The following is a 14,059-nucleotide window of genomic DNA, read 5'->3' as shown; positions in this document are numbered from 1 at the left end:
CACCTTGCAATTCGCAAGGCAATAACAAGACTACAGATGTAGCACACCTCATTCACCCCAGCCAGCCCCTGCCATCCACCAGAAGGGCAGGGTTAGGGGGGAAGTGTGGGGAGGTGGCAGGGACCAGCGTGTACCAACGGGGAGTGACATGGAGGCGGCTGAGAGCTCCGTTGGAATGGGGCGCGTGAGCGTCTTGTATGCACATGCCCCATTCCAACGGAGCTCCGCCACCTCCATGTCGCTCCCCGTCGGTAGCCGCTGGTCCCCGCCACCTCCTCGCACTCCCCCCAACCCTGCTCGTCCCCCTGAAGTGGAGACAGGCAGGGTTTCCGCTCCCCTCCAACCTGACTGGGACGCGCGTGCGTGTGAGAAGCTCGCAACTTCCAGTCAGATGGAGCGCCTCCGGCAATCACTAGTGGGCGCAATCTGGCGATTCCCATCGCTCCATGAGAGGCTGTAACTTGCAATTTTGGCAAGGCCAAATACATTCTACAGGTGAGGTAGTCAAGATAAACTTGCCTGCACAGTCTATTTTTCTATTCTATACTGACGAAATAGGGGCATGCATCAGAGTCGAATCTGCATCGAATGTGGCTGAATACTGTGTGATTCTGACTAACTTTCTATTTGATTTTGACTATACAGTCAAAATCGATAGCCAGAATCACACCGTGGGTCCACAGCTTTTGACTAACTTTTCATACAATTGTAACTATATAGTCAAATCTGTTTGCCAAAATCTCACCGTGTGTACATAGCTTAAGCATAAAAGTATGCTCTATGTACATGTGCCTAGCTATATTATTTTTTAAAGATTAAGGGGCAGATTTATTAAGCTTGGAGAAGAGATAAACTGGAGATAAAGCGGAGAAAAGGTAAAAGGAGGTAAAGCACCAGCCAATCAGCTGTGTTTGAAAAAGACAGTTGGGAGTTGATTGGCTGGTGCTTTATCTCCTTTTACCTTTTCTCCGCTTTATCTCCAGTTTATCTCTTCTCCAAGCTTAATAAATCTGCCCCTAAGAATTGTTGTTTCAGAATCATCACAGTTTATTATTTGTAAATATTCTTTTTGTTCGATATTTAACATTCACAAAGCTAAGGATAAAAGTGATTCATGGTTTGGGATATTTTCTTTTTGTTAATATACATCTTCAATACATCATTTCTAACAGTCTCTCCATTACAAATAACAAATATTCTTTAACAAATATTGGTGTGGATCATCTCACCGACAATGTCTAGGTGGACACTAAAAGGTCAACATGCACTAGATGGACACTGACAAATGGTTGACATGAGTTTTTCAAAAAAATTTTTGTCAATGTCAACACCTGAACACGTGGACTCCCGAATAGTGCACGACGTACTATGGCATGACCCGCATCGCTCACCATGCTGTGGCTCAGGTTACACATCTGAGACAGCTTGGATGATAAAGTATGAAAAAGTCCCCAAAAATGGAAAAAATCATGAAAAACCCGTATACCTTTTCATGCGGCAACCATTGCCATGTCCAAATTTTCTTGTGTCCACCTTTTGACCATGTCGACCTATTGACTGTCGACCTAGACATTAGCCCTTATTCAGATCTGATCGCAGTACAAATTTTGTTCTCAAAATGGACAAAACCATGTGCGCTGCAGGTGGGGCAGATGTAACATGTGCAGAGAGAGTTAGATTTGGGTGGGGTGTGTTGAAACTGAAATCTAAATTGCAGTATAAAAATAATGCAGCCAGTATTTACCCTGCACAGAAACAAAATAACTCACCCAAATCTAACTCTCTCTTTACATGTTACATCTGCCCCACCTGCAGTGCACATGGTTTTGCCCATTTTAAGAACAAATTTGTACTGCGATCAGATCTGAATAAGGGCCATTGTCTGTGAGCAAACTGGATATCAACAAATAAGAGTTTTTATGCCTTTGATTAATAATTTAAATAATAATTTTATTTTATATAGCGCTCTTTCTCCAATAGGACTTAGGGTGCTTAACAGATAGAATGAATATAATACAGTACAGGAACAATGAAGTACAGATAAGCTTTTTTTTAACTATACGTAAAGGAATTACGAGTCTGATTTTGAAGGATTCTAGTGTGGGGGACTGTCGAACTGTGCGGGGAAGTGAGTTCCATAGAGTCTGAGATGCAACATTAATTAACTGTGTTTTTTTAAAATAACTAGTAACCGCTTTCTAATATGTTGCTGTAGTTCACTGACCATAATTAAAGTCTGTTCAATGATGAAAGAATTAAATAAGGGCAATAGTAAGCATAAAAGGGTACTTGTTTCCTAGCACGGCCACAACGATGATAATCGCGGTCATCGGGGGTAAAATCGGGGCCATCGCGGGCATCGCATGCGCAAAAAAATCGGGTGCGATGGGCCAGACGCGATGCCCGTGATTTCCCCATAGAGAACAATGTTAAATGCCTCAATTTACCCGCGATGACCCCGATTTCCCATAGGAAACAATGTGAAATGGATCAATTTACCCAAATTATCATAGGGAACAATGGTAAATGGGCCAAAAAGCACCCCATAACATTAAAATGTCCCCCCAAAAGTACTAGACGCCACCCCGCGATCAACGTGAACCCGAAGCGTGACGAGCGGCGGCGGTACGCGTCCTCCGACCTTTTCATACCCCCACTATCCACGTCGGCAAGGAGTTGAGAATAGAATAGTGTGGCGAGCCACCGAGCCCGAAGCGTGGCGAGCGCACGCGGATACCTTCACAGTTATACGCGTCCCCTCGCGGGCTTCCCAGGTGTCCATGGCGACGCGGACACCTGTGAAGCCCGCGAAGGGACGCGTTTACCTGTGAAGGTATCCGCGTCCCCTCGCGGGGCTCGCTACGCTCGCCACGCTTCGGGCTCTGTGGCTCGCTGCGCTCGCCACACTATTCTATTCTCAACTCCACGCCGACATGGATAGTGGGGGTATGAAAAGGTCGGAGGACGCGTACCGCCGACCCTCGCGGGCTCACTGCGCTCGCCACGCTTCGGGTTCACGTTGATCGCGGGGGGCCGTAAACTACTTTTGGGGTACATTTCACTGGTCAGGGTTTTTTTTTGAGGTTTCTGGCCCATTTACCATTCTTCCCTATGATGATTTGGGTAAATTGACCCATTTAACATTGTTTCCTATGGGAAATCGGGGTCATCGCGGGTAAATTGAGGCATTTAACATTGTTCCCTATGGGGAAATCGCGGCCATCGCGGGTGGACCATTTAAGCATTTTTAGGCGCACACGACGAGACCGACCCGATTTTTCACTGTTTTCAATGCATTTCAATGGAAAAATCGGGGGCATCGCGTCGGTCGCGTCGCAGGCCACTAAAATTACCCCCGATGGCCAAGATTTGTGGCCGTGCTAGGAAACAAGTACCCATAAAAGTAATGTAAAAACACCAATATATAAATGATATATAATATAAAATATATTTTTGAGCTAATAACTATTTAACCGTTTTTAAGTCCTACATAAAGCATCCTGTTGTAAGTATGGTTGTATTGCTTGGTGTAACCTGAGCTGTACAAGGTGATATGAAGCTCGCTAATACTGAAATGTACACAGCTCCCTGTGCTGGACAGCTCAACTACTCGCCTCTCTGCCAACAACAAACATGGAGGAAAATGCTTTTCACAATCAATGAACCAGAACCAATTCATTCAGTTAAGTCTTAAAGCTGCATCCCTGCATTTTCCCATCCCCCTTTCCTCCCACCATAGCAGTGCCTATACTCAGGATTTAAAGAAAAGCCCCCCTTCTCTATAGTAGATTGTACTTGGAGAGAAATTCCACACATTTTCAAGACTGATCTCTCAAGTTAGTGCATTGATGTAAGGCTAAAAACAGCACCCCCCACTCACAAACCCCGCACCACATTTTTTTTTTATACTGCTTACATCTTTCCTCTGTACAGCACAATAGGGACGGTCCTGTGACGGGGAAAGGATTCTATTCATGGGTTGTAAGAACTCTTTAAAAATAATAAGGCTTTAACCCCATAAATGCCAAAAGAGCTCTGCGTGCTGTAAACAAAATATAAATGTGCATAAACCTATAAAAAAAATGCATATTTTGTATTCGTGAGATTTGTAATGGAACATGAGTTTTTTTCTTTGTCCAAAAATGACTATTATTGTGGTGTCTTTCGGTATCCATAATGTACACATGAAAACAATACTGAGTCTATCAATAGTCAAATTTTTATTTTTTTTGTCAGTGTATTTTGCTTATTACCAAACTTTTTTTTTTTGTAAACTATATCGTATTTAATCCTAAATAGATGGCCGATGTGATCGATTGTAATTTGTGGTCTTTCCAATTGCATCTAAATACAACTCCTAGTACTATAAGGGAAGTGTCTAAGTGGAGAATGTCCCGAAGGGGAGACACGTTTTCAACAAATGCAAATATTTGTTTCCTTTACAGCCACACAAAACGAAATGATACCTGCGAACAGTAAAAGACGTAAAAAAATGTGGCCTTGTTTACACATAAAACACATGGTTCAGATTAAATGTCAAGGAGTTCAGGAGAAATAGGGTCCAGATGAACTGTGTAGTGTTCCAAGGGGTTGCCCACTGCAGCTGAATTAGACCTATGCTGACATCTCTAATTACAGAGCAGTGCGATAATATGGCATATGTAAACAAGGCTGGACCCTTTATTGTACATGGACACAAAAATAGCATTCTGCCCAGCAATTTTCTCTCATTTCCGCAATTAAAGGAGAGGACGAAGGCAAAGCCAGAGGTGTTTTTGTATCAATAATACAAAAATATATGTTTTTTAATAATGTTTTTCAATTGAATTTCATTTTGGTCATGGTTATTTTTGTAAGCCTACTTTGTTATAACTCTCTTTTCCTATCCTTTTATTCATTTACAACTTTATTTTTCGAATTAAAAGAATTGCTGTATGCGTCATTATTTCATACATCGGCACCTTTTAATGTATTTATTTTATTTTTATGCTTCTTTTTGTAATCTACAATGATCACGTTTGCATGTTCGTCATTTGGATATTTAAAGTTTTTTTTTTTTTTTTACAGACCTAGAATACGCTATTGTCATTTTTTAAATTTATTTATTAACAGTTTCCTATATATAGTGCACACATATTCCGCAGCGCTTTACAGAGAATATTTGAACATTCACATCATTCCCTACCCCAGTGGAGCTTACAATCTATATTCCCTACCACAAGTACACGCACACACATTCGTTCTAGGGTTAATTTTGTTAGGAGCCAAATAACCTACCAGTATATTTTTTGGATTGTGGGAGGAAACCGGAGTACCCTGAGGAAAACCATGCCAGTACAGGGAAAGTATACAAACTCCGCACAGTTATGGGGATATTTTATACAATTTTAAGTTCCCTTCATTTTTTTTTTTATTTGAAATTATGCTCAATGCCCTAGATTTTAAGTTAAGATGCCTGTTTTGATGACATCTCATTGACTGCTAAATTGTTGATGATGTCAGACACCGTATGTATTCTAAACTTTTGGGTATGGTTTTAAAGGCACTGTAACCTACTGAAATATGTTCTTGCTTAATAGAAATGAGAATAGCTTATCTAGAAACTGCAAACCATGGAAACGCCATAAACACAAGAATCAGTCCGGATTTAAATAGTCTCCTCGAAAATACAGTTAACATTTTTACAAGATCAGATCTAGTTAAAAAAAAAAAAAAAGAAACATGTAACAAATCTAAATACACATGTTTTATTCCTGTAATTTGTAATTCAAGAATATACTGCTGATCTCACACAGTGAAATTAACTGGCACATCCCAGATTTGCCAGTCGGCATATTGTGTTTCTCACTTGCAGCCTGACAGGCTTCTTTCACATTCAAATGAACTGCTTTTTTTTTTCTTCAGCTTTTACAAAGGAGAAACAAACATTTATCGTTGCAAGCAGTAAAAGTAATGCGGTATGCCACAGATAGTGATTAGATAGATAATTGGTCTGGATACTTCTATAATACATACATTTTTTTTTTCTAATGTAATACATTTATCAGGTTGCATGAATGGTGGCAGCGCTCGTACCAATTGTGAAGTAAATTTAAAAAAAAAAATACTTATTTTTACTGCTTTTAGATCAACAATGGGCCCCTGGAAAGCGGGCTCTTCATACATAGGTCCAGGATTCCCCAAAAAAACAGCTTCAAGTCTTTATCTTCTATGGAGTTCCTTTATATACGTAGGCTTCATAAGGACTACCTAATGGTGGTTGCTTCAATTAAAATACGTTCGGTACCCTGGCAAATACCTGCGCCTAATACTGCCGCAATCAAGCAATTTTTTCCAGTGAAATGATGCAAGAAATTGAGTCAATTAATTGGGGGCAAGCCATATGGAATGAACCTTTCACAGGGGGATCCTGACGCCTGTGGGGTTTTTACGGATAATGATAAGATAATAATTAAACCTTTGGATAAGAGGGGGCTTAATTGTTATCTTGAATACCACTGACTAATCATAATGCGGATTTGACCCTATCTCCCAGTTCACGTTGTTTGGTTCTGCCTAGATATCTTATTTGTTATGAAAATCATTACAAATCTCGTGTTTCATGCAGTACAAATCAAAAAAATAAACAAAACCATTCAGGACTGTTTACGAACTACACCCAATTACATCTGTCTTTTATAGTTTGGCAATAATACATAAGTCTAATTAATCCACTAGTTCCAAAGCTTGGTGGTATTTGTTGGATTCGTACCACTGTTTGTCATGGGATAATAATAGTTTTGTGGTGATGCAATAGATTTTTGTTTCTAATGAAAAACAAGATATAAGTGCTATTTCTAGGGCCCAACTTTCGAAAAAAACGTTTGTATATGAGCAGTTATGAATGGTCTGACATCCATAGGGAGTGGCATTACTGTGGCCGGGCACAAGGCATGAGGGGGTCACTTACAATAAAAAATATTCAGAAGATGCTAATTGCACATGCAATGCACCAGAAAGGGTGCATATTGCCAGGGAGTGGATCAGTGCCATATTTTTACCTAGTGAAGGCAAGCAGGTCCTTCCTCCGTGATGGTGCCATTCTCTCAGTGATTTCAGGAAGATGGTGCATGTACACTTGAGAGAACAGTCTCTGACAGTGCCAGAGTCTGTGCTTTCGCTGTTCAATGCCATCTTTGGCACCACAGAGGAAAAATGCCTCGGCTTTACCTTTTACAAAGCAAATATACAGGATAATTTAGTAGAAAGGAGTGTGTATAAGAAGGGGGTGTGGTGGCAGACCCTGATCCCTCCAACAAACCCAGGCCTTGATAATTACTACCTGCTCCCCCTCAGTGCCAGTGACTGTTGCAACTGCTGGATACTTTTGGATGGTTCTGTTCAGAAATTTGACAGTTTTTAAATATTTTTCTTTAGTGTCATTCTACAATTTTATTGAAATAGCTGCACATTGTTTCTTAAACCCAGTCCTCAAGGCTTCCTAATAAGCCAGGTATTAATACTATCCATGCTTTAGTGCAGCTGACTTAATTGGCACCTCGGTTTGATTTAACCATGATGCTCGAGCATGAATATCCTTAAATCCTTGACTAATAAGGTGACTTGAGGATCCAACACAGGGAAATCTACTTGTCTAGCAGAGGATCTGTACATGCCTATGTAAGATAAAGGACTGGGTCAAGTTGACCTACATATGCTTTTGAGTCTAAGGGTCTAATTCCGAGATCTCTGGAAATCGCAGAGTAACAATTTTGGGAGGTGGGGGGTGTGAGCAGGCAGACCTGCACACGTGGGGGAGGGGGCGGGCAGATCCGCGATCGTGGGGGGTTTGTGCGTGCGGGCAGACCTGCTTGGGGTGGCGGGGGCATACCTGCTGGGAGGGATGTGCGGGTGCGTGGGCTCTGTTGGGTGCGTTCAGACCCGCGATCAGGGGGTGTGTGTGCCGGCAGACCCGCCAGCCGGGGGTGTGTGTGCCGGCAGACCCGCGAGCGAGGGGGGGTGTGGGCAGACTAGCGGGTGGGGGTTGTGGGCAGACACTATGCTCATCTGTTGGCTGCTGTGGAGTGGATGGTGCTGTAGCCCTGGCTGTGGGTGGGGGGAGGTTTTTGCCAAGGGGGTGGGGATGTGTATAACGCTGGCCTATCCCTAGGGGGGCGGGTTTGTGTATAACGCTGGGCTGGGGCCTAAGGCAGAAACTACAGATGTAGCTGGATTCATCTTTGCAGGGGATGGCATCGCCATCCCCTGCCCCGCCACCATCTGTATGCCTGAAGGGGACGCGCGCGCACGAGGTGCACGCGCGTCCCCTTCTGACGGTGATGCCCTCGGTCGCCCGGTGCCCACACCGGGCAACCGCACCCCCCCACAGTGGCCAGAGGTCCCCCCCAGCCCTGTCGAGCGGGAGGCGGACAGTATTGCGTCCGCCTCGCCGCCCGGATACTGAGACGCGCGTGCGTGGGGGACGCACGCGCGTCTCAGTCAGATAGAGGTGCCGTGTTGCTGGCGGATCGCCAGCAAGGATAAGCCCCGATACATCTGTGTATGTATGTGTGTATAAAGCTGTCAATCACTCCTGTAACCCCGCCCAGGGGGAATGCGTGACAGATCTAGCTAAATATATAAGAGATATGACTATTTTATATGAAAAGGGGATGTTTTGCACTTGATGATATAAATTAGTATTTTAATTTGCAAATAGGTTCCATACTGTTACCAGTCTGGCATAGGTGGGGATTATATATAGGTGTTGAGAACTGTTTAAAGGATGAAAGACCAAATTGTACTAAATGGAATACACTCAAACTGGGTTAACGTTATTAGTGGCGCACTATAGGGTCAGTATTGAATCAGGTCTTTTTTTAATCTTTTATTGATGACCTTGTAGATGGCTTGTAAAGTATGGTTTCCATTTCGCTGATGGCACTAAGCTATAAAAGTAATTTAAACTGGACATCGACTTGGCAGAGGAAATTTTAATAAAGATAAATTGTAGTTATATATGCAGGTCATAATAACTACACCACTGATATATAAAATAAAAGACTCAAGCTGAAACACATCTTCAATATTAAATTCATGTTTAAACACACAGTAAGGAGGACATTGGAAAACTAGTGTGATGGTCCACTAGCAGAGGCAAAGGTAAGTACTTGTTATGTATAGAGAGTAACTGATAGTAGAATGCAACAGGAAATAGCAGCAACTAGCTAATTGGTCCGGAACATAATTCAGCAAACAGGAAGTGGTTTGGCCTGTATTATATAGGAAGTCAAGGAGCACTATTAGAACTGTAGCAGCAAGATTGAGCTACTGTAAACACAAGTCAAGGAGCTGTCCAGCAGCTATAGTAGCTCAGTGAGCAGAACAGCAGCCTCTTAGAGGCTGTAGCCTTGAGCACAAATCCCAATGGCGAGTTTCCTCTGGTTGCCCATGTATCCTTTCATGCACAAAAGCCCAGCATGCTAGATTAGGGTTTTATGCAAAATGATGCCATGTGTAAGTGTGACTACAGATGGAGCCCCTCTCAGCTCCAGCGCTCACCAGAATGTCCCCGCTGGCTGAGAGGGACGCCATTAGACTGGGACTGAAGAATTGATCAAATGTATCTGACAAATGATGAACCAATTCTAGGTTGGTGTACAGTTTCTAGAGTCAATGGCAGTGGCAGAAATCGCATCAAAGACCACCATTCCTTTGGAATATATTGAGGGATAATATGGATAAGAAGAGAGTTCCTCAAAAACATTTTATTTTTCTATGGCTTTTTCTGGTGTTGCTATACCTTCAGATTAAAGGGCACTGTGGCTGTGGGGTTCCATTAAGCATACGCAGACAGATTTGGAAGTAAAAATCTCATGGCATTATTTACAGAGGAACCCTGGGAATAATGCAGAAGACTGTTGGTGTGATGGCAAGAAGGACGTTACAGTTCCGATTAAGGATAGCATATGTTTTAGCATGTGTTTTAAAAAAATTGATTGGTTACATTACTATACTGTATGTAGGGCCTCTGTTATTTGGTAATACGCCAAAGGAAATAACACAGAAGATCATGGGGGTAGGTCTATGAGATTGCCTTAAAATAGACAATGCAGGTATCATGTGCCATGCTCTAGAAGTTATTGTCCAGACCTTCAATACAGTAGTAGATATTCTACAGGTATGACAAAAGTAGTCCTCTTGCCCATTCAGTAAGAGTGGCAATCAGAAACAATGACTACTAGAATTCCTCACACCTGTACCAGTATGGATAAAACTTGTGAGACTATTGTTATTTATTAACAGTTTCTTATATAGTGCACACATATTCCACAGCGCTTTACAGAGAATATTTGAACATTCACATCTGTCTCTGCCCCAGTGGAGCTTACAATCTATATTACCTACTGCATGTACACGCACACACATTCACTCTTCGGTTAATTTTGTTGGGAGCCAATTTACCTACAGTATATGTTTGGAATGTGGGAGGAAACTCGGGTACCTGTGGGAAACCCACACAAGTACGGGAAGAATATATAAACTCAGCACAGTAAGGCCCATGGTGGGAATCGAACCCATAACCTCAGTGCTGTGAGGTAGTAATGCTAACCATTACACCATCCGTACTAACCCCAGATTTGCCAAACAATGGGAACATTTTGTCCAAGACAGAAGGATACTGGATGTAGTATCTTAACAATATCAGATACAGGGGTAGATTAATTAAGCTCGGTGAAATGATAAAGTGTCTGTTTTTTTTTATCACCGGCCAATCAGCTTCTACCTGTCATTTTTGAAGCCAAGACTGTAACTTCACAGTTAGGAGCTGATTGGCTGGTGATAAAAACCAGACACATTATCACGTCACCAAGCGTAATAAATCTACCCCACAGTTTTTAGAACTTCATAGAATGAACAAATTTGTGGAATTGGAGGTTCCAGTTGTAGCTTTAGAGATCAGAGTGCTAGAAGAACGAGAACGGTTAGGGAAATTGATTAGCTCAGGAGCTGAGGAGTTTTTCCCCTTGTCAGAGAAATGAAAGTGTTTTTTATTCCTGTCTTTTTCCTGGTAGAAAAGTCTAGAGGAGGGTTCAGAACAAATTTGGACCTCAGAGTTTTCAACAAGTTTGTGAAGATAAATGGAGACTCCATCTGCAGGTAAAAAAGATGTATGAGATTCTGCATCTAAAGAAGGAATTTTCAATATCTTCTTTTTTTATTATAAAAAATATCTTATATAAAAAAATAAAATAATTTATTATAAATATATTTTTATTTCGTTTTTTAAATAAATATTGATTTTGAACTAAATCCTTTTATTCTTTAAAAAAATTTGGCACTGCAATTTTATTTTATGCGCTAGATAATGACATTGGTTGAAACTACAAAAAAAAAAACACATGAGGTTCCCACCTTGTTATTTTTATGAAATCTTTTTTAGAAGTTGTTTTTTAAAGCAATACTGATTTCAAACTAAATCCTTTATTAAAAAAAAAAATATTAGCATGACCATTTAATTTTAGGCACAGATAATGACATTGGTTAAAACTACAAAAAAATTAAGTTCCCACCTTTTTAGGAAAAATTCTTTCTCCAACTTCCATTTTTTCACATGGGTTACAATAAATGTATTTTAAAAGATATCTATAAAAATTCTGGGCACCAGTGCAAATATCATCAAGAAAGTAACCAACAGCTATAATACACTGGAGCACATTCACTGGGCAACGGACTCAAGCATTATGCCATCAGAAGTATCCAGAGAAATGTCCCATGAAAGCAGAGGTGTAGCATAGAGCCAAGACTACTGGAGCAAGTTCATGTCATGTCCTACTCCCTCATATACACATATACCAATATTTTTCCAGACGGTGAAAAAAAATTGACCACCTTGATGAAAAAACACAACAGCTCACACAGGGGGAAAAAGCACATAATGGGGGTGATTCTGGTTTTGTCCATTAAATAAGGAGTTTGCTTTTGCAAACCACCCCCCAGTGAAAAAAATGAAATACCCACTTTTAAAAACTCACATTGAAAGTAATCCATGCTTTTGTGTATAGCTAGGAATATAAAGGATGATTTAGTAAGAAGTGCTATCGCTACCCCCTTACCTTATTTCATTAATACATCCAAAGGATTGTTGAGGCTTGTGTAGTATGTGCAAAGTGTATAAAAGTAGAGAGTCAAACTTTTCCCTTTGTAGATCCACACAAACCAATAAAGTTTTTGAAATCAAAGATTTCACAACATGTCAGACTAAATATTGCATTTACTTATTAGAATGCTTATTTTGGAAATGTGGGCTGTAAGAATGTTAAAAGTTAGATTATTTAAACATTTGAGAAATATAAAGACGGTCTAATGCTCGGTACACTTCAGACAATGTGTACCCACTTCTGTTGGCGGTAACAGGTACCCAGAAGGATGTCAGCATTGGCAAGGCATACCTACCAGCCGTGACCAATGATGGAGGATATCTGTAACCATGCATCATTAACAATATAAGGCCTGATTCAGAGTTGATCGCAAAAAAGCAAAATGTTTCTCAAATGGGCAGATGTAACATGTGCAGAGAGAGTTAGATTTGGGTGGGGTGTGTTCAGACTGAAATCTAAATTGCAGGGTAAAAATAAAGCAGCCAGTATTTTCCCTGCACAAATACAAAATAACTCACCCAAATCTTAAACTCTCTGCACGTTGCATTTGCTGCACCTTAAGTGCACATGGTTTTTCCATTTGAGAATGATTTTGCATTGGCTATCAACTCTGAATCAGGCACGTAGTGCATACACACTAGATGATATGTACTCAAATATTGTTATCAATGGTTATGGTGCACATCTTTAATAAGATTGTCTAATGTGTATGCACCTTTAGAATTACATAAACTGACCATCAGTGTATATTGAAAACATGTTGGTTCCTTTTCTGGTAGCATTGCCAACTAATTGGAGGACCACTGATAGGGATAGTACTCTAGGGCTAAGATAGAGATGCACACCAATTACCTTTTAAAAATGCTGACCCCTAGAGGTTTAAATATAGACTTTGAGATTAAGGGGGAAATTTACTAAAGGAAATTTGTAAAAAAAATAGGTGTATTTGTATCCAGAAATACACTCATTTTTGACATTTACTATCCCGAAAATATGGCAATTCGTATTTGTATTGATGTGCTATCAATACGAATTGCCATATTTTCGGGATTGTAAATGTCAAAAATAAGTGTATTTCTGGATACAAATACACCTATTTTTTACAAATTTCCTTTAGTAAATTTCCCCCATAATGCTTTCTAGAAGATCAACTTTCCTGTTTCTTTAGAACACTTTTTATACTATTTTTTAAAACTCTTTATGTGTTTTTAAATATTGTTTATTACATCACATAATTTCTAATTATCTTTTTATATTTATAAATATATATTGTATTTGATTTGGATTCCAAGATTCTTTTCTTATATATAATTTAACAAATCAGAGGCACCATTACTACGGAGACACCTCTTGATTTGCATTCTGCCAGGATCAAGCCATCCATCCCAAAGACGTCACAGGGATGTTGTTATTGTAGGCACCAAGGACACCGGATACTAAAGAAGATCTGTCTGTGTTCAAAATGCTGTGAACAGCTGCCATTGTACCTCCGGCACACCCCAGATTGTATGGGATATTTTGGCACGCTTTCTTAGATTATCATGCTTTTCTATACTGTGCAATTTATAATATATAGACTGGATTTTTGCATGTTTCATTTGTTGTTATTATTATAAATGCAATGCTATGGTTAGTATTTTACAAACATGGTGTTTAAAATATGAATGATATTGTTTTAAGTTTATTGTTTTAAAATTGAAATCTAGTTTTTGATTTTCAGACTATATCATACACTACTTGGGTTTAGTGCATGTGTCATGTGACCAATATTTTGGGTACTGTATATCTGTTCTGAAGCGGCCTCCATTACTTCCTGCCCTACATGCATATCGGCATTTACGAGTGCCAAATACATGAAGTTTTTAGCATGTATTGCAGTAAGAGTAGGTAGGACTTCCAGGTTTAGGATCCTGAGTCCT

The 14,059-nt window shown here is 40.4% G+C and overlaps 1 long non-coding RNA gene across 1 annotated transcript in view; it reads left to right on the top strand.

The window, feature by feature from the left end:
- The window catches only part of LOC146042942 (uncharacterized), a 39,906-nt gene extending 26,200 nt beyond the window's left edge, over positions 1–13,706 (top strand). The window contains exons 2-3 of the long non-coding RNA XR_014464066.1: positions 11,055–11,139; positions 13,465–13,706. This is a non-coding gene — a long non-coding RNA (uncharacterized LOC146042942). The remainder of the gene's footprint in view (positions 1–11,054; positions 11,140–13,464) is intronic.
- Positions 13,707–14,059: the final 353 nt, after the last annotated feature.

The sequence above is a fragment of the Crinia signifera genome, chromosome 19 (genome assembly GCF_055691185.1).
Source record: "Crinia signifera chromosome 19, ASM5569118v1, whole genome shotgun sequence".
In the NCBI taxonomy this organism is placed as follows: domain Eukaryota; kingdom Metazoa; phylum Chordata; class Amphibia; order Anura; family Myobatrachidae; genus Crinia; species Crinia signifera.
The sequence above is the reverse complement of the archived record's forward strand: the minus strand, read 5'-3'. Positions and strand labels throughout refer to the sequence as shown.